The 17,137-nt window shown below is 30.3% G+C and overlaps 1 long non-coding RNA gene across 1 annotated transcript; it reads left to right on the top strand.

The window, feature by feature from the left end:
- Nucleotides 1-14,386: 14,386 nt before the first annotated feature.
- LOC123217691 lies at nt 14,387-16,019 on the top strand. The gene is made up of 2 exons (XR_006502519.1): nt 14,387-14,795; nt 15,262-16,019. It is a non-coding gene; the product is annotated as an uncharacterized LOC123217691 (long non-coding RNA).
- The last annotated feature ends 1,118 nt before the right edge of the window (nt 16,020-17,137 follow it).

The raw sequence follows: 17,137 nt of genomic DNA on the forward strand, positions 1-17,137 counted from the left end.
ACTTTCCAAATTTTCAAATAATTTTTTGATTATTGACATTCTAGGGTATTTCAGCATTTAAAATTCGAATTTCAGTTTTGTTTTTTCGATTTACGCTCTTTCAGGATACATCGACTCGTATTTTCCAGATTTTCAAACGATTTTTTTATTATTGACCTTTTAGGGTATTTCAACATTTAGAGTTTGAATTTCAATTCTGTTTTTTCGATTTATGCTCTTTCAGGATACATCAACTCGTATTTTCTAGATTTTTAAACGATTTTTTGATTATTGATCTTTTAAGGTATTTCAACATTTAGAGTTTGAATTTCAATTCTATTTTTTCGAATTTCACCGTTTTAGGATATATCAACTCGTATTTTGAAGATTTTCGAATGATTTTTTATTATCGATATTTTAAAGTATTTCAAAGTATAGAATTCAAATTTTAGTTCCATTTTTTCGATTTTCATCTTTTTAGGATATATCGATTAATATTTTAAGATTTTTGACTGATTTTTCGATTGTTAACATTTTATGGTATGTCAAAGTATAGAATCGAGCTTCATTTTTGCTTTTCTGAATTTCACCGTTTTAGGATATATCAACTTGTATTTTTCATATTTTCGATTGATTTTTCATTTGTTGATATTTTACGGTATTTCAATATATAAAATTTGAATTTCAGTTTCGTTTTTTTATTTTAACCGTTTTAAGATACTGAAATTTGTTTTTGTAAATTTTGTCAATTCCTTTTTTACTGTTTTCTATTTTTCATCTTTTTATGTTTTTTTTCATAAAGAAATTTGTTTACATATTTGCTATTTATGAATGTCTGACGAATTTTTAAAATTGTTGCAAGATATTTCTCGCAAAAAAAAAAACGTGTTGAAGGCAAGCTACAAATCTCTGATGAGTCCATACACTTCTGGGTAGATCTGATACGTCATGCACAACGTACTATATTATCTAGGATTACGTCTACATTGACCCCAGATCAACTACACCTATTTGAGAGAACATGTTTCTGGTATCTCCTTCGTTTACCTGAAACTAAATTCTTTAAGATATCGGTTCATGCATTTCTACTACGACAACTACGTCGGCCCTCTGTCAAAGACAAGTTTTGGTTTAGGGTTAGCGAGGTTGATGTGAGATTTAGCCCGTTTGAGTTTGCTCTAGTGACGGGCCTTTCGTTTAGCCGACGCACTGATATCTCTTCATGTATTCCTCACTCCTCCGAACATAGGATCAGAGATATGTACTTTCGAGGTTGTCCGAAGGTGCAATATCATGATTTAGAGCGTGTCTTCTTGTCGAGGCCATGGGGGGATGACGATATTGATGCCGTCAAGATGGTCTTACTGTATGTTCTTCACATAGTTTTGTTGGGGAATGATTAACGAAAGAAAGTGTCTTCAGACTATTTACAGTTAGTTGATCATCTAGATAGGTTTAATTCATACCCATAGGGCATTATCATGTGGCAGATGACGTACGAGTCTATATCACAGACGAGTGATAGAATGTGCTTCAGACGAATGCCTAAAATACGTAAATACGACCTCTACGGATTTCATTTCACATTTCAGGTTAGTTTTAATTTATTGATTATGTATATTAATTGGCAAAAATTAGAATTGATATATTTAATTCGTAAATGATTATATTGCAGTATTGGATATATGAGACTTTGGACACGTTATACGATTGGATCAACCTTACTGATATCTATGTGTCCCCACGGATGTTTAGATGGCGTACGTGGGACGTCCCTAGTTGGACTCATATAGGTCGTATTTTCACTAGTGATCTGGTATGTACTCGTTAATTAATAATTCGATTAATTTATTGAATGTTGAGATTCGCAATGACTTATATATCTTCATCATTAGGAGGATGCCACATTCCCCTTTTGTCCATCACCAATGGAGGAGGGTTTACCATGGTTTGCTGAGATTCATGAGTACACCGGTTTACCTAATGCTAATTCCTCCTCATCATTTTCAGTTCCTTTTGCGATAGGAGGCGGGGCTTCTCCAGCCTCAAGACATTCAGATGTACCTATCGAGACTTTTGAAACACATGAAGAGCCTATTCAGCCTCCTATTATAGAGCAGCCTCTATTTTCCCCTGTAGTTCAGAGCCCATTGACCGCAGACCATCCAGGAGTAAAGGATCATACTACCTATCATGCCACCGAGGAGTGTCCCCCCTCCGTATCACCCCGTATTTTCATATTAGATGCTACATTGGCGCACTGGGGTGCTATGATTTTGTGTGAGATTTCGAGTTTTCATGACGATATGTCTTCACAGATGACTCGATTACGCGACGATGTGGATTTACATATGACTCAATTACGCGATGATGTGGCTCAATTATAAGATCGTATGACTCGTTTAGAGGACATCGTCACTCGCTAATGTCTAGCCCCCGTCATTCAGGTTGTCAAACCACTTCTAATTTATTACTTATAAAAATTGTATTTCGTTATTATTCTGATAACTATAATTGTATTTGTATAAGAGATGAATGACGATATCGGGATGACCTCCCTCATTGATACCACAATACCATCTCATCAGCCACATGAAGTCCGTATGTAATTTCATAAAGTTATGTTAAATGTTGTTATTATATTATAATATTGTTATCGAGTGAAATGTCACTGATTAAGTTATTATTACTATTACCTTAGGGTAATCAACAGAAGGGTTATGTCACTTATCGATGAAACTTTATTTTTATAATTGTTTTGTTATCGATTAATCCTTTTTATATATTCTTATAAGGTCTTCCTCATGAAGGTCTTTCGGATGGATCTCCGATTGCTTCAGATCATCCACGTGAGGTATGAAAATTATTGTAACTATTATATTTTATATATACATATCATTTACCATTTTGTCCTTTTCATGCATGTAGGGAACCCGTATTAAGATATTATCAATTGAGGGTTCTCCTCGAACACTTTCCCCATAAGTCGAGGTAATGTTTTTTTAAGAAATGTCATTGATCGAGGTGTCTTCCTAATTATAATGTTTATTTAATAATGTTTTGTCTCTTTTTCAAGACGAGCGACTATGGTTACTTGCTGATATCCTGAGCTCGAGTAAAAGGATAGTGGGCATTAGTTCACTGAAGGAGAACTTCCAGGAGAACGTTTCTAAGGCCATATAGATTGAGATATCGAGTATTTAAAATTAGTATATAAATATTCATATATATTGGTCTCGAATATACAAAATTACAATCATGCAATCCGTTGAGGGAGCACACACGGTGGACTTGACCCTCATTCAGGATTCTCTAACCAAACCTCCTCTCGCATACATGGAGAAGGTAACATTAATTGATTAATGTTTAATTGTTACGTAGGATGAAATAACGAATTATTAGTTTCTTGAAACTTGCAGATGATTCGTACAACACACGATCGGATCGTTCGAAAAGGTCCACTAGTTTGCACCTCATATACAAATCCACTCAGAGGGAGGCCAAAACGGTAACTCAGAATCATTCCATCCACTACCTCGGAGCATGAAGAATCTTTCCTCACGTGGTACACCAAAGCTGCGGCTTTCGACGTGCATGAGGTTTACTTCATCTGGTCAAAGTCGAAGGACAGTTTTTAGCTGCTTGTGCTAGATTTGCGTCAGTGGCTAATCAACGATGTAAGTTGTCTATACTATAAAATTCGGTTAAAAGTTTGCTATATTTGAAAATAACTAACACATTTGAAGTTGTTTATACCATTTTAGCACGTAGATTCCTTTTTAGCTATATTACGTCGGCACCAGGATGACCACCATGTGACTATTTCACAACGTTGGATAACTGTCACACATTCTTCGGAGGCCATATTGAGATGACCTGGAAGAGTTGGCAGACCACACCATATGAGGAGTTTGAGTTTTTAGTAGTTTTCACGAGGATGGTTGAGGCAGCATACACCCCGGGGTTGTTTTACAAACCATGGGGGATAGTCGATAAGGTATAGTATATATGTATTTTCATAACATTTTACGTTGAATTAGTTTATAATCAATTGTATTTTGTTACTATTTATAGGTTTACATTCCTATAAACTTCGACTGCGCACATTGGATGGCAGGGGTTATAGATTTTCGTGAGTGATTGATTACGGTGTACAATTCGGAGGAATCATATTCAGGGAATATGAGGTGTCTAGAGCAGCAGATGCGATCATACATGACATTCATACCCGCATTATTAGAGGCGACGAGCTTCTGGATATCTTATGGGCAAACTCCACGACGTGATCCCCCGCATTATATCGAGCGACAGATGTCCCTCAGTAGGGGGAGGGCTTCGGTGACTATGACGTTTTTATGTTACAATTTTTTGAGTGTTTGGCATTGTCACGGAGTGTCGATTTTCCCCGAGAGTCGTCTACCTCTATACGTCGACGTTTAGTGTCGCAGTTATATTTTCAGTGTATCGAGTAGCTCACGGTGTACATTTAGTTAGCTTGTTGTTTATTTATCATTTTTCATATGTTCTTATGTATATATTTATTGTATGTGCATATGTGTACGATGTACTTTATCTGTCATTATATATGGATATGTATTTGATTTCATTTTATATGTGATTTGAGTAATGTTACTATCAAACATGAGTCGATATATCCTAAAACAGTAAAATTCAAAAAAACAAAAATAAAATTCAAATTCTATACGTTGAAATACCCTAGAATGTTAATAATGAAAAAATCAATCAAAAATCTGAAAATACAAATCGATGTATCCTGAAAGAAAGAAAATAAAAAAACAGAACTGAAATTTGAATTCTATACTTTCAAATACCATAAAATGTCAATAATCGAAAAATCATTTGAAAATCTTCAAAATATGAGTCGATATATCCTAAAACGGTGAAATTCGAAAAAACGGAATTAAAATTCGAATTCTAAATGTTGAAATTCCCTAGAATGTCAATAATCAAAAAATCATTCGAAAATCTAAAAAATATGAGTCGATACGTCTTAAAATGTTGAAATTTAAAAAAACGAAAATAAAATTCGAATTCTATACATTGAAATACCCTAGAATGTTAACAACAGAAAAATCAGTCGAAAATTTGAAAATACGAATCGATATATTCTGAAAGGACGAAAATCAAAAAAATGAAACTGAAATTCGAATTCTATACTTTAAAATACCATAAAATGTCAATAATGGAAAAATCATTCAGAAATCTTCAAAATACGAATCGATATATCCTAAAATGATGAAATTCAAAAAGACTAAACTGAAATTCGAATTCTAAATGTTGAAATACCCTAGAATATTAGCAATTGAAAAATCGTTCAAAAATCTGAAAAATATGAATTGATATATCATAAAATGGCGAAATTTGAAAAAATGAAAATGAAATTCAAATTTTATACGTTGAAATGTCATATAATGTGAATAATCGAAAAATTGTTAGAAAATCTCAAAAAAAGACTCGATTTATCCTAAAACAGCGAAAATAAAAAAACAGAATTAAAATTCGAACTCTACTAGTTAAAATATGTAAGAATGTCACTAATTAAAAAATCATTTGGAAATCTAAAAAGTACAAATTGATATATCTTATAAACGAAAAAATCAAAATATAGAGCTGAAATTACGTCATTACATCGTTAAATGTGCCAAAACACACAAAAATTAAAAAAACAAATTTTAATTTCGAAAACTATATATTGAAAAACCCTAAAACAAAAAAAATGGATATAAAATTCGAAAACTACACGTCGAGAAACCCTAGGTATGAAAAAATATCAATTTACCCTCTGAAAAATTTCTACAACAAACAGGTCCAATATTTATCTCTTGCCCCTTCAGTAATTTTCTAATCTTACTAGCACCCCTATAATTTCAAAAAAATAACTTTCCCCCCCAACTCAATATTTATTTGCCACGAATAGTCTTTTTCGAGTCGAATTTACTGAGTGAGGGGGGTATTTTGGCCATTTTTTATAATATCCCTCATTAAAATTAACAAATATAAATAATTATTATATTATTTGTTCTTGAGTATAAATTTTTTTAAATAATTTTCATATTGTTTGTTACATTGGTTGTAAGTGAGAGTATTTTGTTTTTAAAAAAATAATAAGTAAAAATAGAATTGTAATAAAATTAAAATTATCTTAGTAATATTTTAATACAAATAGAGATAATAATCAAACATTCTTTATTACTTGTTATATTATTATTAATAATAAAATAATATTAAAATCTCTTATTATTTATAAAATAATATAAATAATAAAAAATTGATTATCAAAATAATCTTTGAGCGTAGATAACTCTCTATCAAATGCCCTTTAAAAAAACAAGGAAGTTTCATTTTATTTCATGAATTCTTGGGTGGTAAATAGTGATTTGGCCGAGAATTTAAAAGAAAAGCCCAAAAGCAGGTAGGTTTTACTGCACGAGGGGTTAGAGCTACCTAATGATGGAAGAGCGATGGACAATCTCATTAAATTCAAATAAAAAATTTAAATTATGAAGCCAAAAGTTTTATGTGGCAAATGACAAGTCGGTTGAAGACAAACTCAGACAGGTGTCAGTGATGAAGAGGCGTGGCTTTTAAGTGTTTTGCATATAAATAAAACTAAACCACCAATGTGTTGTGTAGCATTATTGCATATTTTAATCAACACAAAATCTGCATAGATTTTGATTTGATTGGCGAAATAATAGGACCGAGAATCTCGCTATTAGTGTTTAATTTTATCTGTCAGCAACCAACTAAGAAGAAGAGTACAAATATTGATTGGTCTTCTTTTGAATTGTTTTTTTCTCAAATACATAAATAAAACCTTACGAAAATTTTTACTCCTTCTGATGTCGTTATTTCCTTTGCAGGGGCAGGGGCAGGGGCAGGGGCAGGGCACAGAAGAAGGAGTAGGCTGTGTGTAGCCCCACCCCACAAATAGCCAATCGAGGGTGTAGTGTAGGCGTGGGTTAGTTTGCCCAAATCAACTCCCCATATAGCGCCACTCCCTAGAGGGTCAAAGGCAATTTGAACCAAAAGCCTGCCGCAACTGAATCCACATTTCTTTAATTTAAGTAAACTACTACTTGCTTGACATATCTTCATAAAAAAATTTATAATTTCCTGTGTTGTTTTCAAGGTTACTAGCCAGCCGCCTTACTGATCAACGTTGAACAATTTGAATAGTGGGGGGACCTAAATATCCAAGATATTCACCACCAGTGGTTCATGATATTCCTTTGAGAGCGATTTAGGACGTTGCTAGCTTTTGCTTTAACTGCTGCACATGCTATCCCTTTGGCTGCATTCTTCTACTTCAAAACCTACTTGTCTTCCTTCTATCTTCATCTTAATTATTCTTCCATACGATCTCAGAAAGTTGAACAAAACGACAATGAAATCTAAAACATATCACGTATCCAAATACATGCAAAATTTCCAGCTATTTCCCTTTAATCACATCAATGGTGATTTTCTATCTGGCCCACTTAGATTTTGTTCCCCAAAAGCTCCCCTTTTTTTTTTTTTTTTAAATAACAATTTAAACGAGCCTTTCATTTTAATTCTTGGAAAATTTTGTCATGTCAAAAATATACTTTTCTCGTTGATTTATTATTATATCTTGGAAAAAAAATGTAAGATTATAATTAATTAAAAATAAAATCATCAACCCCGTATGAAAATTATCAGTTTACCAAACAGGCCCTATTATCCAAGCAAAATAACGATAGATGTAAGGGTAATTTGGAAAATTGATAAAGATATTAAATAAAGTTTCGTTTCAACGGCCAATAACCGACTTGTCTTTTTAAACTACCGAAGATCCCAATCTCCTTAACAGCCATGTCAGACAGCAAGTTTAGAATTAAATCTGGACCGTCTAACTTCTCTGGCTACAGGTGCCGTACTAGATTTTTCTTGCTTTGCTTTTATTTTATGTCTGTCCTGAGCTTTCACTGTAGCTAAGATTCACTATTCTGCGTTTTGATACTCTGCCTGCAACTACAAGTCAACACACAAGCCATCAAATCATTTTAAATTGAGAAAAACAAAAAGTTTTATTCTAAAATTTTACCTGTTGATAGCAGAGTTTGCTTTGTTTATAGGCCAAAGGAGTTGTTTTCATCCATAGGATGTTGATTTATTAAATCCTTACCTTTTAATTTTTAAAAATAATTTATTTATAACTAATTAAATTTATTAAATTTAAGAATAAAATCATAATTTTATTTATAATATTAAAAATAAATTAAGATTGTATCTTTTTTCTCTAAATTTTAAAACTTAATAATTTTTTCTCTATGTCAAATTTTAAAAAATAATATTTTTTTTCATAGGGTTTAGTTTTCAATTTGTGATGATATCTCTAGTTGCCTCTTTCTCCTAACGTTTATTCTTTCTTTGACAATATCTCTCTTGACATCTCTTCCTTCTTTGATCGGCTATTCAAATAAAAAAGATGAAGTTCTTCGTCTTTCTCGATAAAGATAAGAGATTTTTTATCTGGGAAGACAATCGTCACCATCTTTTCAAAAGAAAATGAGTAGTCTTTTTCTGGGAAGACAAAGAGTTTTGTTTTTTTGATGAAGCTCTTCATCTTTTTTATTTGAGTAGCTCGCTGAGAGAGACACCATCAAAAAAAGAAAAAACATCTAGAGGAAGAGACAAACGATGATGATGCTGGAGATGTTGTCGAGAATTGAAAACTAAATCTTAAGGGAAAAAATGTTGTTTTTTAAAACTTGACCTTAAGAAAAATTATTAGTTTTTTGGATTTAAGGAGGAAAAAAATATAAGTTTTATGGAGTTAGGTTTTCATTAATTTTAACCATTCATAAATAGGTAAATGAGTTTTTCAAAATTAAATGATAAAAATTTGGGAAAGTTGTATACTTTGGGTGGGAATAAGTCCTTTGGCCTTGTTTTTATGTTTCGATGGTTGGATTAGAATAATGTAATTAACATAATTTCGAAGTTGGAAGTGGTTTGCGAAAAAATAAATTATCATTTTTAAAATTTTAAAAAATCATATTTCCACGTATTATCTATTTTTGTTAGTGAATTATGTTAAGTAAAATAATAAGAAGGTCATTTTGTATAAATTAATCTATTTTCTCTATTTTTACTTTTATTTTTTATTTTTTTCCTTTTATTTTTATTTTCTCTCTTTATTGTTTTTATTTTTCCTTGTCAAAAGTTTGGAAGGCAAACTATTATTTTTAAAAATAATAGAAATGTGAATAAAGTTTTTAAAAGATTTTTGAAAATTCAAAAAAGTTTTACAATTTTTTAAATAATTTTATAATTTTAATACATCTTTTAATAGTTCTAAAAATAATAATTACATCTATAAAAGAATAACTAAAATATAATATTTTAAAATTAATTAAAATAAAATAATGATATATTGATTTTTTTAATGATACATCAATAAATTAATATTTATATTAATTATTAATAATAATTTTATTAATTTAATCAAAATACAAAATAATCAATTTTTATGAAAATTTTGATTTTTTAAAATTTAAAAAGTTAAAATTTTTTATTTCAAAAAACTTTGAGCGGGAAATAATAATTTGTCCCGGCATTTCACCTCATGGGAGTGTTAGGAATTTAAGCGGGATGGTCCCGGCATTTTACCATGACTTTAAACTTGTATCCAATCATATTCTTGAAACTTCATCCGTCCGCATGCATGTGAAAACGGTGATGACATTGACAACAATAACATTAATCATCATGCCTTACTACCACACTAAGCCAAATATCTCACTCACTTCAGATTAAAAAGAACAATTAAACACGATAAAAGTTTCCCTCCATTTCACAATCTAAAATTCCGCGCGTGCCATTCAAAATTTGAGAAAAAAATTATAATTTCATGCTGCACCTCACATGTGTCCTGCAAAAAGTTTTATCCTGGTTCTTGTAAATATTTAGAAGTAAATATTTTGGAGAGTAAATTTATGTTTTTTTTACTTTTAAATAGTGAAAGAATTATTTTTTATTCAAATTTTAATCCAATCTTAAAAATATATTTACAATAATTTAAAAATTCAAATACTTATCTATCATAAAACTTTCATTAAAATTGTTATTAAATATAAGAGTAAAAATATTATTTTAATAATAATATAAAAATATATATATAATTTTATCTCATTTCTTCATCAGGTTTTGAAAATTGTATTTTATCTCATACCTCAACTTTAAAAAATAATTTTTCCCCTCCACCAAATCCTTATGTTTTTTTTCTTCACCTCTCCGACCATTGCAATCGTCAGTTTCTAACTTAGACCCGACCATATCTCTGTCGATGTATCTTTCTTCTCCTAGGGACAACAAAAGATGATGTTCATCCTCTAGATCTGAACAACAAAGCATTGTCTTTCATCATCTAGACAAAGGTTTTGTCCTTCAGGAGAGAAATGTCAGAGGGAATGACTGTTGTTCATGAAGAAAGTGATCGAATTTTGGCATATCAAACCCTAAGGGAAAAATGAATTTTTTAAACTTTAATCCTAGGGAAAAATTGTTAGTTTTTTAAACTAAAAGGAAAAAATGAAATATAATTTTAATTATTTTAATATTACTGATAAAATGATGATTTTATTCTTAACCTTAATAAAAAATTATTGGGTGTATGGTAATGGACTAAACTTTGGGTGGGTATTTGAGTTGTTCAACTTCTACGGGTATACCTTTGTCTTTTTACCAAAATTGGGTGCGAAATTGTCCTTTGGCCCTTTTAAACCGTACAAGCAATATTTTTTCATCTAAAATCGGACTTTGTTAATAAAAAAAATAATACAATGTTAGAAAGTAATATCATTATTTTATTTCTATTATTTTTTTAAAATTATCATATAATTTGAAATTAACAAAAATTAGATTAAGATACCAATAATATATAATCGTATGTTTAAAAAATAAAACTTAATTTTTAAAAATAATTAAGAGTGTCAATGAAAATTTTTCAAGGGTTTTTTTGTAAATTAAACAAATTTAGGGAGTATTTTGGAAAATTTAAAAATTTAAATATGTGCTTCGATAGTTTCAAAAATAACAATTACGCCCCCAAAGAATTGAACATAAGGGTGTAAATATCATATTACAAATTATTAGGGTCATAATGATTTTTGCAAGATATATGAGATAAATATGTAATTTTTTAAACAAGAAATGAGAAAATATCCATTTGCCACTTACAAGTTTTAAATATTGTATGTACATTTGCAAAATACAGTTTATAATTCAGTTAGAAAGAGGTGTTATTGTAATATTTTTAACTCTATCAGTGACATCATAGTCATGTTTAAAATGTTTGGGTCTAATTTTAAAAATAAATATTTTTTTTTCAAAATTTATGAAAAATTAAATTACTATTTTACCTATACATTGTTAGTCTTCTTAAATAAAGTTTTATTTTGAACGAGATAATAACATTTATGTCATCTACGAGTAGAAGTGGAAGAGTGTTTTTAGCCAAACATTGGGTGAAAAAGTGTAATTTACTCCTTATTTTGAAAGTACATTTAGATGTAAACTCTTTTTTAGATAATATTATTCAGGTAATTTTTCCATGTTTAGAAAATTTTGATTGTAAAAATTCCATTAACATAAAGCCTTTGTTCATTATCATGACATTGATATTTTGAAGAAAATTTGGCAAAGTAATAATATGAGTTACAAAAATTATTTTCATTTTGCTTTTGCATCAAGGGTATATATAATTTAATTCAAATTATAAAACTGGATCAAACCACTTAAAAATTACGGTTTAATTTGGTTTAATTTGTAAAATAATTTGGTTTTTATTGATATATTTTTGAAAAACAGTTTTCAGTTTGGGTTGTGACTTGAGCAATTTTTAAACCGAACCAAATCATAAATCATATTTTTTTAAAGTACATAAATATAAATATATTTGACATAATTTTTTAATAAGCAATTAAGTGTGCAATTAGGTGTTGCTTGAGTTCAGATTGACTCAAGGAGTCGAGCTCATGCATAGACTTGAACTTGACAAATTTTCATATAATTGAGCTTGACTTGATATGAAAAATCAACCTAGAACTTAATGGAAACCATTAAAGGAAGTTGAAATGTGATTAGAAATTAAGCTGAGTGCTTTTTTTATAATCAATAAAATTATACGTATATATTTTTGATATATAATTTATATATACAGATGACGTGTCATCATGTAATTGAGTAATTTTAAATTAAAGATAAAATAATATTCAATCATATAATAACACATTATCTATATATATAAATTATATACAATATATATATATATATATATATATATATATATATATATGTATCATTATTCTTTTATAATAAACTTTTGCTAATAGATTTATTCAAATATAATAGCAAAAGACTCACATTAGAAAGATGTGCGTATTTCAACAACCGCTCCACTCGCATTATAAACAAACATTTTACCCAATTTATAATGTCTCACATTGAGCCAGAAGAATATTAACTTTTTATTTTACCTATTATAAATAAGTATAATTTTTTAAATTTTTAACCGATTTTTAATTTATTTTATTTTTAATTAAAAATATAAATTTAAAAAATAAATATTATTTATTATTAAAAAAATGTTTTTAGAGCCTGAGTCAAATATGAGCTCAGCTCTCGTGACTCAAATTTGATAATTTTAATAATTATGACTCAAATTCAATTTAAATTTAAACGATATCAATTTATTTTGAATTTAATCAAATCAAACTAATAATCAAAGTTAAACTAACTTGGTTTAAATCTACTCTTAGTTCCAACCATTGAGTCTAGTTTCTTCTTCACTTGATTTTTTCTACTTTTCAATTTTATTTTTAAATTCTACTTGTTTTGGAAATTCCGCTGCGGACTTTTTGCTTTAGGTTATGGTTACAGAATTGACGCTAATCGAGTTTTACTCTACCAAACACAAGAGCTCTGCTTCCTTGCAAGGGTAAGTCCACTTCATTATTTATTGAAATGACTTTGGCTGATATAAGCTTTAAGCATTTTACTGAGATGCACATGGCATTAACTTGAGCGACTGAAGTCCCGAACTTTATTTGTTTTGTTTTCTTCTCAACCAAGCAGTCGATTACGTGGATTTAATGGGCTGCTTTGTCCCCATCTCTCTGTGCCGTCCAAATCAAGTTCCCGTACAGACACCGCCTCTCCGTCACCCAGAATAGATTCCTCTGCTTTCACTGTATTGTACCCGTGCAGTAAAATAATATTACCCTACCATTATTGTTCCATAATATTCCTCCCCCAAAATCGCACCAATATTTAGTGTAAGATGAAAATAAAGTGGAAATTTTTTTTTTTTTAAAAAGTGTTAATTGTTTGTAATATTAAAGAGTATACGTGATATTAATCATATAATAATAAACTAGCCTTTTAAGTGTTAAAATTAATTGGGAAAAAAACTTATTTAAAGGTGTGAGTTGTAGTTTCATCAAGCCTGGATAAGAAATAGTGATTTGGCCTTAAATAAATTGGTGATCAAAACGCTTGAAGAGACGTGTGGGGAGGGTTAAGGGAAAGGGCGTAAATAAAGGAAGTTTTGCATAGAAAAGTGGTAGAAGGTGTATCTTTCTAGTAGATATGCAATTGCCATAGTCTTTTATTCGTATACTCTTTTAACTGCCTTTTGGTGGATGACCTGACCTCCTCTCTTTCTCTTTGTCTTTTATTATTCCAAACCCACTACCAATTCCCACTCCTAACTACCTCTTTTTAATATCCTTCTTCTTTTACTCTTCATCCCATCAAGGGTTGTTGTTCACTGTGGAATCACCTCTCTCGGATTTCCTCATCATTTCTGATGTTATCACCAACACAGCTGCTTCTAATTGACTTTTCATCACTACCCATTTGTTTATTGTATATAATTGATTGATTGATTGATTCTTTGGATGTTAATGAAGGCAGTTGTTAACTTTTTAAGTTTAAATTTGGTCAGCAAAAAGTTTAGGGGACAAGTCAATTTACATTTACACGCATGCAATTTCCACTTTAACTCATGGTCGTGGTACATCATAATTTATTCTTTGCATTGAAATTTTCTAATTCGGACAGTCATTGATTATCTTAAGAATAACTTTGGCTAATAATAGTAACATTTGACAAAGGTTTTAAAATGATGTGATTGATAACCAGACTACTAGTAAGTAATGGGAGATCTCAAGGTATAGATTTTGTTCAACATCATCTTTTACTATTATTTATTAATCTAAAATGATACGGTCAACCTTTCACGGCATAGTCTGAATCAATTAATTTTTTCTTTTAGAAAAAAAAAAAAAGTATTCATTTGATAAGTAACTAACCTTGGGTTGGAACTGAGTTAGCTACAGTTTGTTAGCTAGCTCATAATCCACTTTGTAGCCAAAAGAGAAATCGAGGAAGAATTAGTATCGAGATGATCAACCAACATCTTTATCTTCTTGTTGAATCAAGCTCTTGAGTGTTGTTCTTATATTCTTTACCTGTTGTGGAATGCAAGTTTCTTGAACAGAATAAAGTGTAGTTTGAGATTCTTGCTTGGTACTTTAGGTTGGTGTTCTTTTTAAGTTAGTCTAGTTTTGTTTCAGTGAAGTCAGTTTTGTACTAGAGTTTTCCATTGTTGTTCCACTTATTATAGATGAATATAAAATATGCATGAGAATGGAGTGAAATGCAAAATAGAAAGGATTTGCATGTTGGTATGCAATCGGAGTCCATTGAATTCTGAGTTTTGCGTTGTCTTGGAGATAGAACAAGTGCAAAGCTGTGGCAAGAAATAAGTAAGTTTTACGAATTTTTACTCCCAAGCTCACCTTTGGCACTATCTAACTTGCTTATTGGAAACAATCAAATTATGTATACACATTTTGAGTTGACAAAATAGGTGTATATATAATATGTCATATATGATTGAACGATTTTAAATTAATGATAAGTAACACCCAATAACATGATTACATATAATTTGTGTATCTATTTTTTATATTTAAAATATATATACATAACATTGCTCTATTATAAAACAAGGTGTTCAAGCTATCTGATTTTGAACTCTGTTACAAAATGGATCAATGGTGTACGTATTACCTCTAATGAGTGATATGACAATAGTTTTCATGTAATTTAGCTTTGATGTAGGAGTTTTTTTATTTATCATCATCATATATAATTGAATCATGCATGATATTAAAGTCTCTTAAACAAGCTCACATACATAATTTGTCTTACTGTTTTCATTTTCACTAGTTTTCATATACAAAATGGACTCAAGAATATTCGATTCATCCGGAGCAAGTCATGTTTCATCTCATGCATTCAGTGATAGCATTATGACACCTTTTCATGCCTTTATGAAAGGAAAGGCAATACAAATTGAAGCACCTTCACCAGGTGGCGTAATAGAAGATGTCAAGGTTGACATGGAATTTATAGAAGATTTTGATGCTTTGGATGATGAAGTTGATGTACGTTTTGGTATGAAGGAACAACAAAAGTAACAACTCTTGTTATTCCATCCACCAAGAGAGAAAAGCTATTTGGGACTGCTTTCCAAAGAAGTGGTGTGTTGGTCGGGAATCAAATATGTTGTACACAAGAATTGCAAGAAGAGGTTGAAATTGTAAAAGACTAGGGTTGCTACCCATTTAACATGACATATTTCTCAATGTTTTGAAAGGAGGATGCATTGGAGAAAGAAGTTGTCCAAAAGGGACAAGCAGTGCTAGTGTTTAAGCCTTCCAACATAGAGATTCCTAACTCTTTATCTAGCGGCCATGTGTTGAAGATGAACTCGAAATATTAGCACAACAAGGTAAAACTACATTAACTTGATGCTTACATTAATATATTTATGTACATAATTGTATTAGTGGATTCAATGAATGTGGTGTTGGTGTTGTAGGTTCAATAAGTCTTAGCTCACATGATTGTTATTGATGAACATCCATTTTAATATAGATGCTTTTTTGTGACGTTGAATGTCAAAGATTGAAATTTTTTTTGAAGTGTCAAGGATCAATAATACTACTAATTTTTGGAAGTGGGATACGTAAAGCATTGAGTATATAGTTATGGCCGCAAATTGGGTAGAATAGATGTGGTTGTTAAATAAACAAATTATCAATTTCGCCTACTTATCTCCCCCAGATAGCCCCAAAGAGAAAAGTAGATATTATATAAGCAATGTTTGTATGTTTAAAGGATTAAGGAAATTAGAATAAGGTAATATAACTTTGAGAACTTTTAATAGCAATTTGATTTGAATAATTTTATCATATAAAATTTAATTTGAGTTAACTAATTAAGTTGGCATCCGTATTGTATCATAGTGGACAATGCTAGCACTGGTGACAATTGCATATCTAAATTGAAGGAAGATTTTGACATGTAAAGGAGGTTACCCTGTGATAAAAAGCTATTCCACGTTAGATGCACCATCAGGCCTCATAATGAATATGTTGGTCCTAGATGGGATGGTTGAAATTAAAACAGTAATTGACAACATTCGAAAGGGTGTTAAGTTCATTAAATACTAGTGAGATGGGGTAGATTAAATATTCTAATATTGTGCAACAATGTGGGGTAAAAGAAAATAAACTAATCTTGGAAATTGTCATACTAGGTTGAATACTATATACAATATGCTAAGTACAACACTAAGGTTTAGAGAGGTATTTTCTCGTTACAACTATGCTTAATCGAGTTATATGATTTATTTGTTTAGGGAGGCTATTTGTCAGTTTTTGGAGATCCTTAATGATATTACCAAATTGGTGTTATGATCAAGGTATCCCATTTCTAATTTGTATTTCATTTGTGTGTTTAAGATTAAGAAGATCTTAACAAAGTGAGAATTCATTTCCTAATTGTGCTATATGGAACATGGTTCGAATAATGACAAAAGAGTTTGATTTGTGATTACTCCAAGATCAAGTTTGATATTGAGTCAACATTTCCCATTTTATGTGTTGAATATAATGTTATATACGAGACACAACACTAGAAATGTTATACAGTTAGTGTTAGATTCTAGTTGGCTAGCAATCAAGCTTTAAGCCAAGTTGGCTCGAACTCGATTACTAGCTCAGTTTGATTGAATCTAAAATAAGCTACCATGGCTTGA

This window comes from Mangifera indica, chromosome 5 (assembly GCF_011075055.1).
Source record: "Mangifera indica cultivar Alphonso chromosome 5, CATAS_Mindica_2.1, whole genome shotgun sequence".
Classification (NCBI taxonomy): Eukaryota; Viridiplantae; Streptophyta; class Magnoliopsida; order Sapindales; family Anacardiaceae; genus Mangifera; species Mangifera indica.